Source organism: Typopeltis vanoorti, chromosome 6 (assembly GCF_054136105.1).
Source record: "Typopeltis vanoorti isolate ZY-2024b chromosome 6, IOZ_Tvanoo_1.0, whole genome shotgun sequence".
Taxonomy (NCBI): domain Eukaryota; kingdom Metazoa; phylum Arthropoda; class Arachnida; order Uropygi; family Thelyphonidae; genus Typopeltis; species Typopeltis vanoorti.
In genome coordinates this window covers 148620247-148636243 of record NC_143554.1, presented here as the reverse complement: position 1 = coordinate 148636243, position 15997 = coordinate 148620247, and the positions used below count along the sequence as shown (strand labels likewise).

At 34.9% G+C, this 15997-nt stretch overlaps 1 non-coding gene across 1 annotated transcript; it reads left to right on the top strand.

Moving 5' to 3' along the window:
• The first annotated feature begins 5276 nt into the window (after positions 1–5276).
• TRNAC-GCA (transfer RNA cysteine (anticodon GCA)) lies at positions 5277–5348 on the top strand. Its single transcript has one exon. It is a non-coding gene; the product is annotated as a tRNA-Cys (tRNA).
• Positions 5349–15997: the final 10649 nt, after the last annotated feature.

Here is a 15997-nt window from a genome sequence, read left to right as displayed (position 1 = left end):
GAATTAAGTTTTCTGGGATATCCAGGTAGGCTTCAGACGTCACGGGCTTGTACGCGTCGACCAAGGCACTAAGCTCCAACCAACTGAAACACCCCCATGCCATTAAGGAGGCTTCACCAAACTTGTCAGTTAGAACGATGCAGTGCTGCTGGAACTGTTCCAGAATAATCTTCAAATCCAAACAACACCATCAGAGTGAAACATTTAGAAGTGTGATTCGTCGCTCAATAGAACTCTTTTCGAATCGTTTACGATTCAGAAACGGCGTGAAATATACTAGTCAAAACATCGTTTGGCGCTGAAGGGGAAGAATGATGTGTGACTTGTTCGCATCTGCTTTGCCATGGTAACCTAAGGCATAAACTCTCTGTGGACTGTTCTAGTGCTGACAGATAGCCCTACAGCAGTTTGCAGATTGACTGCGAGGTCTGCCGTGACAGAGACCTCGGTCAGTGAGTTTCGGTGCCTCCCTGCTATGCTGGGAACCATGAACTATGAATCTACCAATGAATAAGCAGCAGTGGATTTCGGTATACTGAGACTGGTAGCAATGTCACAAACAGAAATACCACTGGTGTGACACATCCAACTACCATTCCACGTTGGAAGTCTGCCAGCTCAGCTAAACGTAGCATCTTGACATCGAGTAAAGTGCAAAACATGCAGCACATCCCACATTTTATTACCAAACCTACGCAGATATTCCCTGAATATTTGTGTGTGGTAAGATCCGAAATTTCCATAGCAAGTAAAATGTGCAGCATAATATATATTCATGGAAATAATTCAACCAACATTGTTTTATATACCAAAAATATTGTTTTTTGGTATATATAAATTTTTAAAATGTCTCCTATTCTTGATTTTTACCATTATATTTTGTTTTTGTATGCAATTTTTATAACTGACGTAATCCTGTGGCTTCCTTCCTTTGAGAGGGTTGCAGCTGATTACTAGGGAGATAATGACGCAAGGTGGTTTCCCGTTGTCTTCCTTGCTGTATTTCTATGACTGTATCCGTGAGTGTTCACGGGTCCGGTTTGCTTTTTTGTGGGATGGAAAACCCCCAGGATAAAGTGGGGAAAAAACCTTACTGTCCACGCCCAAGACCGGCTAAATTGGCTATGGCTGAGGAAGATCATTCAGCTCCTCACATCAGCGGCGGAATCGAACCTAGGACACTCCTTCCCCAGGCATATGGTTGCGAAGCGCAAAGCCACTAGGCTAACCCGTGGACACTTTTTATATACATATTTTAATATACACTACAACCTAGATTTAAAGAAAAATAAAAGTTAAAAAATTTTAGGATTAATTTGAGAAAATGTTTTTTTTTGCAGTTAATAGAAATTCAACCTTCATTTTGATCTTGCGACTGCAAGTAATTCACCTATAAAAAACAACTAGAATATTATTAGTATTCTAAAATGCCTGAATCGTTTATTGCAGATCTTGAACATCATGTGCAAAAACACTTGAATATAAGAACCGAATAGAAGGAAACAGTGGTAAGTATAATAAATAATATTTTATTTATCAAATCACAAAAATTTGTGATTTGATTTTTTTTTTTTTGGTAAGTTTCCAAAAATTTGTATGCATTATAATGATGCGCTTTGTTTATCCTCACGAATTACGATCATTACTGTAGGACTCGGAATGGCGAACTTTATTCACATCTGATATATTTGGAATTGATGCAGGAATTGAGAGAACCACATCAATTTTTGTTTCGAGCACATGCACACAGACACACTCGCACAAAAGAACCCTGACGAATTTCTAAGTATTATCGAAATATTTCCCACGGGGGAGGGGAGATTAATGAATTAATTATACCTTATTCTCTGAATTGCTCAATTCTCTTTGGAAAGAGAATTAACAATAAGAGATGAAAAAAGTTAGCAACCATCGTATGGGATTGCAATTAATCACATTCCTACTGGAATGTGATAATTGCAATTCCATAGCCAGAAGTCCTGCTAAGGATACTTTAATAACGTCACTTGGAAATGGTGAATAACTGTGTTAACGAACTGAATAGATTATCGTATGTAATTGTACATCTTTAATTAGTAGCCATCCTATTCAGTTGTAATCTTTCTATTTGCGATATAAGAAAGGAAATTCTTATATCTGTTGCAGGGGGGAAAAAAAGGAAGAATTCATTGCATAAAACAACGAACTCTTCCTTTTCTTTGAAGATATAAATTGGAGAGAGAAAGGGTTGAAATATATCAAATACAAAGGTCAATTTGTCGACTCACGTTTAACAAAGCATCCACTTCTATTTATTAGTTCACATATTTGATATTTTGTTTGAATATTTTGCAGTTAATATATTTGAAATAATATTTTTATGAAACTAAATGAATCCATAAATCTTTTTTATTTGTTTATTTTTTTTGTCTTACAGATCCGAAGGTATAGTCACTGAAGGAGCAGAAAAAATTAAAGTGTTTATAATTACATAATTTATTTGCAGGATTATCTGAAATTTGTGCTATTTTCAATCTCTTAATTTTATATAAGTTGTTTTTTATATAAGAACATAATACACACAATTCCGCATGTGTTATATGTGGAAAGCCTCAGCCATCTTTTTAAACTCACGAATATCTTTGACTAAGTGATGCAGCACTCACGAAGACAACGAGTACCTGTTCAGTCATGTAGAAAATTATTACAAAACTGGAATCTCTGTCAGTTATACTATTTGCTCATTCCTAAGAGGGTAAGCTAAAAATTGAAAGCAACGATTGGAACCATCAAAGTTTTCAGTAACCACAAAAAAATTTACTCTGCGAGATGCAAATATGGAGTGTCTCTCCCAAGAAAAATGTAGATCAGGGGCCTGATAATGGCGCATGTATAAGATCATTAGTTATGAGCAGTGGTTAAATTTCGATTTTGATTTAACTTAATACCAATGTCAATGTTATTGGCATTGGTTATGAGTTATCCTTTTATTTTCTTCGAAAAACTGCGGAACCATTTCGATTTTAACTTAATCGAACTTTCTTGTCAAAACAATCGAAACAAGAGAAAATATTTTACTTTTAAGTAGACATACAATTAATACACAAAAATATGTATCAATGTTCAAACAGACTTGAATAGAATATTTCCTTATTCAAAAAGAATAATGAAATAATAAGTAATGGCAATTAATATTTCATAATTTAAAACTGAATGTTCTTTCGCTTCTGTAACAAATCAAAGAGTAACCTACTGTTTGGGTTAAGATAAACGCAGATAGTGGAGGAAAAGGACCATCAAATAACAGTGCAGTTTAGTATGATATATTCTAAGCAATCTAAAATGCGGAATGTCCTGCAAATGGGATTCTTCATTAATATGTATGTTTGCTAATGGACCAAAAATGTGCAACTATTCCCAATACGAAAGAATGAGTAGTCCTCGGAGTCTTCTTTCAAAGGGCAAAATAGATATCGGGCATATGAAGATCAAATGACCTTTACTATTATGAACAAGAATATGTAATTCCTTAGTTTTTTTTTTATCTGGTATTCCTTGTGGTTTGATATTATGAAACGAAAGAGTTGATTTCATAACACTTTGGTATAATATTTTATTTTTACTGTAGGGACCATGAAGATTTATTTCTCTTTACAATTTACTTTACATTAGGAAATCGATGGTATGTAAGCGTATAGTTTTCATTGGAACTTCCAGCAGATTCGGTTGTGATAATAAAGTTTTGGAGAGTAAAAAATAAAAACTTCTCTTTCTTGTCTTACATGTAAAATTCTCTCTCTCTCTCTCTCTCTCTCTCTCTCTGTGTGTGTGTGTGTGTGTGTGTGTGTGTGTGTGTGTGTGTGTGTGTGTGTGTGTGTGTGTGTGTGTGTGTGTGTGTGTGTGTGTGTGTGTGTGTGTGTGTGTGTGTGTGTGTGTGTGTGTTGTTGCTTGTATACTGCAATAACCCCGCTATTATTAAAAAGACTTTAATAACATTTTTTTGGACTTAGCAAGAAAAGCAATGTCTCTGTGTACTTACTCTTGAATTTAACTTGATCCTTTCGAATGGAAAATCCGGCAAAATTCAAATCAAAACTAATAATTCCAAACTTTCTGGGTGGGATGTAATGAAATTTTATATCTTAGATTTCTTCTTATTTTTATCAAGACATTTTAAGTGCCATCCGTGCTGCTGATAGTTTTTGTTTACTCTTGGAAATGCTATCTACTCTAATCCAAAGTTCACGACTTATTTACTTTACATAAGAAAGCATTTAAAATTGAAGACGTTGTCGGTTAATGGCTTGATATCTAAAGTACATTATCAAAGTACTAGTAGTCTTTTTCGTATCTCAGAAAAGGATAAGAAGGTCATACACATGAATATAGATTCTTCGCAACGTTGATCATTTGTTGAATTTCGTAACTTCTGAGATTGTTTTCCCTGTGGAAAGCAGGTGATTTTTGAGTTTAGTTAAATAGTTTTAATACTCAGTGGAAGATGTTATAAATTGGTGTTATATACAATAACATCCACCTGCAATTAATAGCAATATATTTAATAAGCATTTAAAATAATTAAAATGTTTTAAAATTTTCATCATTTTATAATTCGAATTTTATAGATGAAAATTACAGGGAAAATACAGATAATGAAAGATGTAGTTGAAGTTTGTATATTTATATTTTATTTAGCTGTTTATTTATTTTATTCCACTAATGACTGTTATTCTTTTTATATCGAGAGATTTATTACATTATTGTCGTGTTAACGGTAGAGAAATTTCGTAAAATTATTCTAACGTGCATTTTCTAACTACAACGGTTCCTAAGCCTTAAAATCGTTGATAGGATTGGATAATCAGTTCAGATCAGTAGATATTTCTGATTGATAATCAGAAATCTCTGCTCCACACGTCAAACATAGACCTTTTTTAACCCATTTCAAATATCCGATAAATAAACGGAAATTTTATCCCCCCCCTCCCCCACCTCGGTTTTACTTTTGCATTCACCAACTGTACATAAATTCATCGGATGCTTAGTCAGTTGGTTTAGATCATGTATATACAAATATTTCTGCCCATTCTTTTCCTCTCTGAAAGCAATATTTAATTAAATTAAACCACTTCAGTTGCACAAAGTATGTGCTCACAGCGATTGATAATTATATGAAGTAATACTTTGATATTGCTGAAGTTTTCTTTGGCTATTTTTGTGGATAGTTTTGGATGATATAATCATAACATCGAATTATCGACCTATCTTTAAACAACACCAGCGAACACTAGTCACGTGGGGGTGTAGCTTAGTGGTAGAGCATTCGACTGCAGATTGAGAGGTCCTCGATTCAATCCCGAGCGCTCCCTACGCGTTTGCTTTTGTTTCATTTCATATAGCGTTTTGTTTTCCGCAAGATCTCCGACCGAGATAATATTTCATTGAATAATGAAATCCCTGAATAAAATTATAAAAGACATTACTTTATAACTTTCATTAATCACTTTTTTTGCCACATAATTCGACAAAATTAATTGATGATACTAGCAAGCATCTGCATCGGTCAATGAAAAAAATGTGTTCACAGAAGAATTAGTAATAATAAAAAAAGGATAGAAAAAATTTATAGTGTTTGTATGTGAGACAATACAACTCATCATTAGTTGTTATACATATTTCTCTGTTAAAACCATTCAAATCGAAATTGCATCTTTCCATCCTAGAGCCTAAAATGACCTACCTTTTTGAGACTGTAGATGCGTTGTTTTATATAATTGATATAATGCTGTTTCTGTTAATGATACATCTTATCAACACGCCAAAATTGTGGTAAGAATTTTCAACCACATTACTGTATTCTTTCTTTACTTCCTCCCTCCATTTAATTTCATAAACATAAATATTTAATTTCTAAAGAATAGGTGATATTTCTCCTGAAGACAACTTTCTGCGTTTGGTTATATAATCATGTCCAATCCATTACACTTAGTAGCTCAGAGTGAACCAAGAAAGGCACTTAGTCTATAATATATTACATTTAGTATTAAGTTTTTATTATTACTCTCATTTTTACATAATCTGAAAATTTACTCTAAAGCCAAAATGGATCTTTACAAACCACTTCAGGAAGGAAGGCGGTAATTTCATGCCTTTAAATGAGATTAATCTTCCATTAAAAAAAATAATCACGAACATCCATGCCCACGACCGAGTTCGAACCCCAGCTTGCTGGTTTGAGAGCGTATAAGATAACCAGTCGACTAACTTCATAGATATTTGTTTTCTAAACTGAATGGAAATTTAAAAGACATCAAACAGTACCTCAAACAGATGGTCATACTTTTTTTTTCCACAATGCTTTTTCCCTCTGGATTCATATCTGAGAACAGTTTTGAAACCTCTATGCACAGGTAACATTGTAACAGGTAACAGGTATATATATATATGTTGACAAAAGTATTTCGAGACTTTACGTGCCATGCAAATTTCGGATCCTACCACATACAAATTCCTCATAGTGTATATCAGGAAGGCTTCCGAACGGTTGCTTTCCTAGACCACATGGCATTTTTGTTTTGCCTTTAACAAAACCATTCTGATGATGTCATCAGATTGCACTAGTAGTGTTTAGTTTGGTTTTAAATGAAGTAACATTGCCAGTCTATCTGACCTAGTTCTGCTAGAAGGCCATATGCAACTGCAACTGACATGCGTATGGCGTTCCACCTATCACCTGAACATTGTAACCCACAAACCTTCAACTTGTCCTCTTAGAGAGAGAGAGAGAAAATTCCACAGACCTGTCACCATCTTGATCACAACAGTTGCACAGATGAAGTTAATTTTTGTGTTTAGATTTTTCACACACATTTTATTATTTCAATATAATGATGAATTTCAAATAATGTTTAATAAACTATATTATTTAAGATACAATTTAAAAGTATCACAAGTTTAAAACGAAAGATCATCATTATATTAAAATTATTATCTTGTATATTAAACTGTTTTAAAAATCCACACTTTTTTGTAGAAAACTGTGATATTTGCTTTCCTCATTCATTGTCTTGCTGAATGATTGTGAATAAATATGGTAATGGATGAGTTCAATTCTGTACTAGCACTGACCACCCATGGATATACTTTGCTGATAAATAATTTATATGAATAATGAAAAAGGACAAAAAAAATCCCCAAATCACTTATTGTGTTGAGAATTGTAGTATTTCAAATTTTCGACAGCATTTTTTTACTTAAAAAAATAAAGTATTCATGTTTTCCATGAAGACATGTTTCAGATATTGACCTGCAAAAATAATCACATTTGTTATTATTATTTAATGGCATCTCTTTGGAATCAGAAATGGAATCATCGTGGGACACCCAAATCAACCATCATACACACAAATCATATCATACCTCTTCTTGAATCCATTCAACGTCAGGGAACTCAAACCAATTTTGGCAATCCTTTCCACTCACTCGCCACTCTCCACGCAAAAAATCTAGTCCGCACACCTCTAATAACTACATTCTTATACAATTTCCAAGGATCGCCCCTAGTTCTCTGACTATTTGACATATATTGAAAAAATTCGCTTGCATCAAGTTTATAAAACCCTTTTAATATTTTAAATGTTTCTATTGTGTCCTCTATTTTCACCTAACAACTCAACATTGTAACCCACAAACCTTCAACTTGTCCTCTTAGAGAGTGAGAGAATTCCACAGACCTGTAAATAATTTATATGAGTCACCATCTCTCACTAGCATCACTAATCAACATTCCACCATCACTAGCTGTCACCATCTTGATCACTCGTCTCTGAATCTTTTCAACCATCTCCTGGTCCCTAAAAACCCAGGTGACCAACTATGTGTGCAGTAGCCAAGATGTGGCTGAATCATAGCCTTATAAAGAGGAATAACTACTTTATATTTACCTGATAACATGCTTTCAACATCCAAGTAATCCTTTGAGCTATTTTACCAACTTCTGCAACATGTCCCACTATCTCCAAGTCCCTAGTCTCATCAATTTCTGCAATCCATTACCATCAGTATGATACACTCTATGCAAACTTTTCAAAGAAGCAGATATCTCACAGGATGATTTAAATGTCAACTTATTTAATTCAACAAATCATTTAAATGTCAACTTATTTAAATAATCATTTAAAAGATGATGTAGATATCCTGCATGATATCTACATCATCTTTATTAACTATTATTATTGCCAGTTTTGCATCACCAGCAAAACTCTGAATATCCCCTCTCAAATCTTTCCCTGGCTATGTCATCAATATACAAATTAAAAAGTAGTGGCCCAAGTGCCGAACCCTGAGGTACACCAATCGTCACAATCATTCTAGATTCCACCCCAAAATATATTCCTCTCATGTGTCTGTCTGTCAGTTACGCTGCCATTTTGCTGCTAGCTTCATATCAATTCCCATTTGCTCCAGCTTTTGTAAAAGTTTCCCATGTGGTATTCTGTCAAAGCATGGGAAAATTTTATCAGTATCATGGTGTAGCCATTACCTTTATCCAAGTCTGTGTAGCTTTATTATAAAATGTTAATAAGTTACTAAGAGAGGAACTGCCCTTTACAAAGCCAAGTTGCCAATTATAGAGTAATGCATCCCTACCCATCCACTGTTGTATTTTAGGTTTCACCAACTTTTCCAATACTCTAGCAACAACTCCAGATATATTAATTGGTCTGTAGTCACCTTTATACAATGATACTATCTTGCTCTCTTTTGACTCTCTTGGAACCCTGTTAGAGCTTAGACATAGACTGAACAACTTCGTCAGAGGAAATATTAATTCTCTTGCAAATTCATATAGTACATGGTCTTATATGCCATCCAGTCCCACTGCTTTGTTCACACTCATATTTTAATATGCATTTCTGTAACAACAGCAACTGTCATATCTCCATCTAGATGATACACCCCTTTGCAAAATGATCAATCAATAACTCAACTGTTTCTTTTGGTTCAGTTCTTACTACCTTGAGCATTGTTTCAAGTCATTCCACCATAGTCATTTTCCCTCTTATTTGCCACGTAACGAAAAAACTCTTTTGGGTTTACTTTCGCCTGTGTAGCTAATTCTCTCTCATAGGCTGATTTGGCCTTCCTTACCATACTAGTCAACCTGCTTGCTTGCACTTTGTACTGCTCATGAGTATGCTGATGTCTCTCATAATCACCAGCCTTAGTTGAACATAAACCCTTCTTGACAGAGAACTCTACATGTTTGGCAACTTCCCAGAAGACTGCATGGTCACTCTCCCCAGTTAGAGAGTCTATTTCGGTTATGAATACTTCTTTTGATGCTGTTATCAGATTTAACACTCTCACCCCCCCCCCCCCCTTGTCTCCTCTATAACATGCTTTTTCATGTAATTATCCCTTGGCAATTGTATAAATTCCACTTCCAATCTTCCATGCCCCCTTTTCTCCCTCCAATCGATGTCCCCATAGTTATAGTCTCCCATAATAACTGCACATGGATACACTTATTGTGCTACTCTGCCAGTACATGAAATCTACATCTTCTTGTTGACTATTTGCCTCTATCAAAAAGCCTCAAATGAATCATTTCCCTCAGACCTAAAATCCTCTTTTATTTCTAATTTTGTTGGTTGTGATTCTTCAGTTATCATCAGCGATATCCCCTCCCTGTCCTGTTCTTTCTGAAAATACAAAATATCCATTACATTCTATATCTCTTTAAGTTAACTATATCATTTCCAGTCAACCGGGTTCACAGTGATGAATATAATGTTTGGCTACGCTGAGGTTACCGATGCTGGGAACTCTTCACCCTGATTCCTGATACTTCTTGCATTCTTCTACATGCATTTCAACACCCCTTTGTATCCATAGGTATCCTTAGGCAATGTCATTGCCAACCCATTTAAATTGGAGACCTGTGAACTCCCTTTCGGAAATGCATCATCATTACTGTACACATGCTCATTTATCACAGGGGTGGCCAGACACATGCTTGATTTCATTCTCCCTAGTTTTCCTGGTTTTGAAAACATCTTTCCAAACATCTAACTCCAAAACCAGCCCGTCGTGCATGTATAAGTCCTTTCCTTCATCAAATTCACTCCATACATTAATAAACTGCACATCATTACTCCTGCAAAATCTTCTCATTGCCAATCATCTCATTTCTGTACTATCGTGCCGAGTCAGCAGACTCACAATCTTTACTTTCTTACTCTACATTTTTGCTTCCTCTAACAACGCTTTCATATCTTCTCATTGCATGTTTCTCACCTTTCAAATCATGTGTGCTTGCCGAAACAGTTCATTCGTTCGCTCCTTTCTTCTGCATACTTACCGTGTCCCTAACATCTTTTATCATTGTAAGTGGAAGACATGCTTTCGTCACTTTCTCATGAAGTTTAACTCTTCTCATCGAATACTTATACAAACTTTTCTATTTTTCCCCAGTTTTTGATTTCACTCTTTCTTTCATTCCCCGTCCTTCTGCAACACACGCCATCGATTCTCCAGTCGCTCGAGCTCACGTTTTGGCAATGACGTAGTCCACATATAAGCGAGCAATTTCTTTCCACGCTAGCATCTCGTTATCCATATTATTACATTCAACTATTTCCTGCAAACTCTCATTCGAATTTTGTGCACTACCATTCACTACTTCCTCTACATTCTCCACGACACTGACAATCCACAAGGCTCGACAAACCTGACACTACAATCTAATCTGAGGATTGTTGCCAACGCCATCTACACTTATACGCAATTTCAAAAGTAGTTCCAAGGAACGTCCTCTATAAAGTACAATTCTGAAATCAAAACCAAACGTACGAAGTCGCAAGCTTGACGACCTTCACACCATCATGTCGACAACAGCTGTGAGTAGCGCCATCTATAAACAAACATCATTTCTAAAGGTGTATCCAATGAGCGCTTTCCAAAAGTCAACGCTATTTCGAAACCAAAACCTAACCTACCTGTCAGCACGTGCTAATCCTGAAACCAATATGAGCATAACGGTTGAGAATAGCGCAATCTATAAGTAAACGTCATTTCAAAAGTATTGCCACTGAACGCCCTCTATAATTCATCGTCATTTCGAAACAAAAACCACGAAGCATGTGCTACTCCTAAAACCAATGCGTCTACAATAAATTTCAGTCAGGAATGCCATCTAAGGGTAAATGACACACAAAAAAACGCGTATCATCTTTAAAAACTGCCAATATTTGTCAGCGCATCTATTAGCGTCATTTTGAAACTAAAGACGAATATAAATACAAAAAAATATTTCGTTGTATTACGAAGAAGAAACTGCGTCCATAATTTACATGACTCTTTTTAAATTATATCTCCATTTTTGACTGTTACGCCTAGTTGCTAATAATGAGCTGACACACACACACACACACACACACACACACACACACACACACACACACACACACACACACACACACACACATATATATGTGTGTGTGTGTGTGTTAAACATACCAAGAAATTTTATAAACCTTTTTTTCCAAGTGCAAGCAAGCAAGCCAAGTTTGCGCCTGAAGTATTTTCAGGTAATTGGTAACGTGGTAAAGGTGAAATAAGCTCTGATCACTTGCCTAAGTATATAAACCAAGTATATAAAATTTCTTGGTATATTTAACTTATAGTACACAAGGTAAAAAAACTTTCTACATCTTTCTCCCATCCTGAGATTTTTATTTAATAAGTCAAAGCCTTGTAGCTTTAACTTATTAAATAAACTCGTATAGGTAAATATAAGTTCTGCATTACTTTAACTTTGGTATCACCATCTCTGGGTCTGGTTTCCACTGACGAGACCTCAATAAAGGTCGAAACCGGATCGAAGCTTGGGTGGTGGATAGCATTGCTGAAGCATTACTATGGTGAAGTTCACTGAGGCACAACTGTTGCTGCTTCCCAAGGTGTGTGTGTGGGGGGGGGGGGGGGTAATGAATCCACTATCCAACATAAGAAAACACACAGAACAGTAAAACTAATACCATCACTCAGGTTAAAACAATACGAAACCTTGGAATTTACTTCGATGCAGACATGAACTGGAATAGCCACATAAACCATCTACACAACAAACTCCGAACAATAAGTGGCAAACTCTACAGGTTAAAAAGACAGTTCCCACAAGCCTAAAAATACTAATATACAAAGCACTATGCCAAAATATACCAAGATATGCTATAACAGCGTATGCGTTCTGTGCACACTAAAAACTAAATGCATTAATATTATTACAGTACAAAATTATAAAGCTAATCTTTTGTCAGCAGAGACGATACCGGCTTTATATACACTGCAATGTCAGAACACAAATTCTAATAGCAGAAAACTTGTGTCACCGTGCTGCTATAATAAAATATTATTTTGATGCCAACTACAGGACAGCCTCAGTAGTGATTATTATATTTATATCACATATAAATATAATAATCACTACCGAGAGACCACTCGAAAGTTCTTCATTCCATATATAATAAATAAATTACCCTTTGAATGTAGGAACCTTAAAAAACTACAAAAGCCTGAAAAGGATCCTAATAAACGAGAAATAAGCAACCAACACATCTTACAACCTCAATAAAACTCAATATATTTGTTCAGGCTTTTCAGTTCAATGACGTGTCATGACATTCCATATTATTGTGTGTGCGTGTGAGCATGAATTTCATATTCTACTGCTTTAGTGAATATCAGATATATCAATCATGAGCCTACTCCAACACAGGAATCAAACCAATAAACAATAAATAACCTAGGTTATCCTCAAATAAGCCTCCTAAAAAGCTTCGAGGATGCAAACTGAGACATTATGTTGCATCCAATAAAAAAAAATATTTATTAAAACTTAAATACATTGAGCTAGAAAAATTATAAATATACGATTGTATGCACATTTGTACTCACGCATATATAAATACGATAGATATATATTTATCTAGTTTAAAAATGTATATTTATATAAAATTATGTACTCTGTATTTTGTACTGAATCTTTGTACTGTACTGAGTGACTGATTTTCATTTTCAGTCGTTTCCGACTGTAGGTAACTTTATAGGCATTACCCACAAAGTATTCCTGGTGAGATTTTTATAGGGTAGTTCGCCATGCTTTCTCTCCCCCCACCCCTGTTTTATCCGGCTCGGGACCGGCATATGGCTGGGACGTATTCATGACTCTAATCATGTGTATTCATGGTGCCAGTTTGCCTGTTCTCATGGACGACAAACTCTAGTTTCCAGGTGCAAATACCGCCTACCTCCGTGTGAGACCGGCTAAGTCACCTTTAGTGGAAAGAGACCAGATAAAGTTCGATTCCCTCAGTTCCTCACTTCATTGAGGGAATCGAACCGAGGTCTTTCCGACCAAATGGCTTTATCTATACTGAATGAGCTACGGAGGTTCTTTATACTGTACCGAAAGTTTAATAATACGTTTCACTGTGTATACAGGCAAATACCCTGTGTGTGAAAATAAAACCATGTCATTATTATTATTATTAAATTAACAGAGTTCAAATTCGAAATGTATTCAAAGCTTTAAATTTAATAATGTTACACATACTTCATGTGCATATTTTTTGACTGCGCGGAAAATAACTTTGTACCTCCCATTAAAATTGGGTTCGTTTTACGCCCGTTTTTTCAGGAACGGAAGCGAGGCGTAAACCGAGGGCTGCCTGTATTTATATTTATAAAAAAAAAAACTAACGTATTCTGCATTTTCTACTAAATCTTTGTACTGTACAGAAAGTTTAATAATACGTTTCACTATATAGGTAAACTCCTGTGTGATAATAAACCTTGTGATTATTGTTATTATTATATTCAGAGAGTTCACGGTTAAAATGTAACAAGAAACATGAAATTATATTATATTGATATTAATATGGATGTTTACTGCATACGATTTATTTTTATGAATTTAATTGCTACCTTCTGATGTAAGTTCGACAGGGAAATTCGTGTTGCTTTAGCGGTGTTGAGAGCTGAACACGACTTTGCCTATAGTGCTACAAAAGTGATTTAAGAGAGCTATTTCTCTTTTTAGGCATTGTTTCCGAAATATTTTTAGAAATGAACTTTATTTATGAATTTACTCACATGATTTATATCCTTGAAATATGACATGCTTTTCTATGAGGAAATTCGTTTCCGATATGTGAAAACTGAATAACTTTCATATTTTCTTTTCAATATTTAAACGAAATGAATCGGGGTAAGGGACGATGAAAATGAACCCTTCGTGTATTTAGGTTGGTTTCAGCTCATTAAGTTTCACTGGTGAAGATTTGTCAAGTGTCAACCACCACTCCTTGAGCTGAATTCAGCCGCTCCTAATATGGAGTACAGACGCAGTTTGCAGCCGATTCACTGAATACAGTTGCTGCTTGAGATCACCATATCTGGCTGCCTCACTTGGTTTAGCCCGGGGTGTAGCCACTACCAGTTTACAGTAGTTTCTTGGAGCCATAAGTGAGAGCTAGGTGAGGACCAGTCCATCTGAACCATAATTATGTGCGACTGTACAAGTCGAGAAGTACTATCTCTCTTTCGACACCCATCTCTAAGACGGTTCGGCTATGTGACCAGAATGGGAACAGAAAGATTACCATCTAAAGCTCCGTATAAAACGATGGAAGGTAAAAGATCCAAAGGGCGGCCCAGAATTAGATGGATAAACAAAATAAAAGAGGATCTGAAAACCAAATCACAAGTGATACCAAACTGGACAGAATTGTTTGCACTCTCCGGGAAGTAGAAAAAGTTCATTTATACCGAATTTTCATATATACTGAAAAATATGTCGGTATATATATATATATGAAACTCATAGATTCGTAGTTCTCGATCTTAGAGTTTTGCTTACTGGCAGTTGAACAACAAGGGATTTGTATCCCCTTAATTATTATTAAGGATGCCAGAAAAATAGCCGTTTGGCTTTCAATTTATATCAGAGAGAGAATTAAACATTTTCAAACTGTATACAAAGAAGAAACTTTATTCTTGAGAAAAATTACATCTCTCTCTCTCTCTCTCTCTCTCTCTCTCTATATATATATATATATATATATATATATATATATATATATATATATTATTAAAATATAAAAATTATTTATTAAAATTAAAATATTAATATTATTACCCTAATACATTATTCCCAAGGTAAAAAACTTTTATATATATATATATATATATATATATATATATATGTTAAAAATACCAAGCTACTTTTACCAAGAGTTGCCTTGGCCTTGCACTACTTTGAGGGTCAGCTAGACTTCCAATACGTGCAAGCGCAAACTTGACATGTTTGTGTGTTTGCTTTCTTGGGAAATGGAGTAAAACCAGGTTTAAAATAGCTTGGTATTTTTAACATTTATTATACCCAAGGTAAAATACTTTCTACATATATATATATATATATTCTTCTCATTTAGGAATATGCGGAAGGTTTTCGTAATAAAGTAGCCCCTCATTTTATAAGGAGGCGAAGTGGCGAATGTCCCACTTAAACAAAAATATATTTTGGCTACGTTGAACAAGTTAAATTTGATATGTGAAAGGACTTAAACTGCTTGTTTTCTTGGTATGTTTTTTCTGAAATTTGCAACGAAATTGTCTTTCACGTTTCAGGTTAAAATATATAGCAGAGTCCATATAGACTTGTCCTCGTCTCCATACAGCGGAATCCATACGTCGAGGTAAATGTTATTTCATGTTCATATATGCAACTGGAATAGTCCAGAAATCTGTAAATGATCTGCAGGTTTTGTGTTATTATTATATTATAATTTTTTTAATATCAGTTACGTTGAGATTTAAATTTTATCTTCCATTAGTTGTTCTATAATTAAGTCATATATTTCCAACTCTTTAATGTCACTAGCTTGACCACAAGGAAAGAAACATAAATACCTCTGTTAAGTACGTTATTTGAAAGAAAAAAAATACATGAAAC